Genomic DNA, 2,898 nt, shown 5'->3' on the forward strand with positions numbered 1-2,898 from the left:
TGGGCTGGAGTGCAGTGGCATGATCTCGGCTCACTGCAAGGTCCACCTCCTGGGTTCACGCCATTCTCCTGCCTCAGCCTCCCGAGTAGCTAGGACTACAGGCACCCGCCACCATGCCTGGCTAATTTTTTGTATTATTTAGTAGAGACGGGGTGTAACCATGTTAGCCAGGATGGTCTCGATCTCCTGACCTCGTGATCCATCCACCTTGGCCTCCCAAAGCGCTGAGATTACAGGCATGAGGCACCATGCCCTGCCTGGATTGTTTTCTTATTGATAAGTTGTAAAAATTATTTATATGCTCTAAATACAATTCTTTTTTTGAGTAGATGTTTTGCAAATACTTTCTCCTAGTCTATGGCTTAGCTTTCCGTTTTCATAACAGTGAATGTAGAGAGAGCAAAAGTTTTTTGTTGTTGTTTCAGACAGGGTCTCCTTCTGTTGCCCAGGCTGCAGTGCAGTGGCACAACCATGGGTCACTGCAGCCTCAACCTCCCAGGCCCTAGTGATCGTCCTACCTCAGCCTCCTGAGTAGCTGGGAGCACAGGTATGTGCCACCATGCCTAGCTAACTTTTTATATTTGGAGGGAAGAGTTGGGGGGTGGGGTCCCTCTGTGTTGCCAGGACTGATCTCAAACTCCTGGGCTCAAGCGATCCTCCTGTCTTGGCCTCCCAAAGAGTGAGATTACAGGTGTGAGCCACCACGCCCAGCCGAAAGTGTTTAGTTTTATTAAGCCCAATAGATTAATTTACTTCTTTTAGAGATTGTGTTTTTTGTGTGTGTATTTAAAAATCTTTGCCTATGTTTTATTCTAGAAGTTTTATAGCTTTAGTTCTGACATTTAGGTCTATGATCTATTTTGAGTTAATTTTGTATATTGTATGTGGCAAGGATTGAAGTTATTTATTTATTTTTTAGTTATGGCTATGCAGTTATTTCAGCACCATTTATTATAAAGATTACCTTTCTCCAATTGAATTCTCTTGCCATGTTTGTTGAAAATCAGTTGTCTATATATGTGTGGGTCAATTTTTAGACCCTCAGTTCTGTTCCATTGACCTGTATGTCTATGTTTACACCAATACCACATTGTTGTAATTAATACGACTTAATAATAAATCTTGGTAAAGGCAATGTAACTCCTCCAACTTTGTTGCTCTTTTCAAAGATATTTTGGCTATTCTCTGTCCTTATTATATGATTTCCATATAAATCTTAAAATTAGCTTGTCAGTTTCTACAAAGAAGCCTTCTGAATTTTGATTGGGCTTGTATTAAGTCCATCAAGTAATTAGTGGAAAATGGACATCATTACACATTTAAGTCTTCCAATCTGTGAAGATGGCATAGCTTTCCATTTAATTATTCTTTACTTTTTATCAGCAATGGTTTGTATTCTTCAGTGCTCAGTTTTTTCACGTCTGTTGTCAGATCATATTGATCTTTTATTCTGCAACTTTACGAAACTCACTTTTTAATTTAGTGGCTTTATTTTAGATTCTTTAGGATATTCTATAGTGCCAATCATTTTGTCTGCAAATTTTACTTCTTTCTTTCCAATTTGTAGGCATTTTATGTTTTTCTTGCCTTATTTCACTGGCTAGAACCTCTATTACATTGTTAAGTAGAAGTGGTAAAAGCAGACCTCTGTGACTTCTTCCTTCTTTGAGGGAAAGTTTTCTGTCAATCATCAACATGACTGACACCAGCAGTAGATTTTTTGTAAAAACCCTTTATCAATTTGGGAAAGTTTCCTTTTATTCTCAGTGTGCTGAGAGTTTTTTGTTTTTGTTTTTGTTTTTGCTTCTGTTTTTGTTTTGAGACAGAGTTTTGTTCTGTGGCCCAGGCTGGAGTGCAGTTACATGATCACAGCTAACTGCAACTTCTGCCTCCAGGTTCAAGCAATTCTCGTGCCTCAGCCTTATAAGCTGCTGGGACTACAGGCATGCTCCACCATGCTTGGCTAATTTTTATTATTTTAGTAGAGACGGGGTTTCACCGTGTTGTCCAGGCTGGTCTCAAACTCCTGACCTCAAGCGATCCACCTGCCTCGGCCTCCCAAGGTGCCGGAATTATAAGTGTGAGCCATGGCGCTTAGCCAAGCTTTTATTAGGAATAAATGTGGGGGCCGGGCGCCGTGGCTCACACCTGTAATCCCAGCACTTTGGGAGACTGAGGCAGGCAGATCACCTGAGGTCAGGAGTTCGAGACCAGCCTGGCCAACACGGTGAAACCCCATCTTTACTAAAAATACAAAATTTAGCTAGGCGTAGTGGCACATGCCTGTGACCCTAACTACTCAGGAGGCCGAGGCAGGAGAACTGCTTGAAGTTAGGAGGCAGAGGTTGCACTCAGCCGAGATCGCACCATTGCACTCCAGCCTGGGAGACAAGCATGAACACTTTGTTTGAGAAAAAAAAAAAAGGAAGGAAGGAATTTGTCAAATGTTTTGGGGCATCTCTTGGGATGATCATATAGATTTTATTGTTTAATCTATTAATATGATAAATTACATCGATTGGCTTTTGAATGATAACCTGGCATTGCTGTGATAAAACCTCTTGGTGGTGATGCATTACCATCATTATATACTGACAGGTTCAACTTGCTAAAATTTTGTTAAGGATTACTGCATCTGTGTTCATGAAGGCTTCTGTAATGTCATTATTATAAGGTTGTTTTCCGGTTTGGATATCAGAGTAGTACTGGCGTTATAGAATTAATACAGATATATTTCATTCTCTTGAATTTTTTGGAAGAGTTTGTTTACAGTTGATATTATTTCTGCCTTAAATGTGTAGTAGAAATCACCATTGAATTTATCTGGATCTGGAGTTTTCTTTGTTGGAAAGTTTTTCTTTTCCTTTTTCTTTTTCTTGTTTTTTTTTTTTTTTTTTA

This window comes from Colobus angolensis, unplaced genomic scaffold (genome assembly GCF_000951035.1).
Source record: "Colobus angolensis palliatus isolate OR3802 unplaced genomic scaffold, Cang.pa_1.0 Scaffold81, whole genome shotgun sequence".
In the NCBI taxonomy this organism is placed as follows: domain Eukaryota; kingdom Metazoa; phylum Chordata; class Mammalia; order Primates; family Cercopithecidae; genus Colobus; species Colobus angolensis.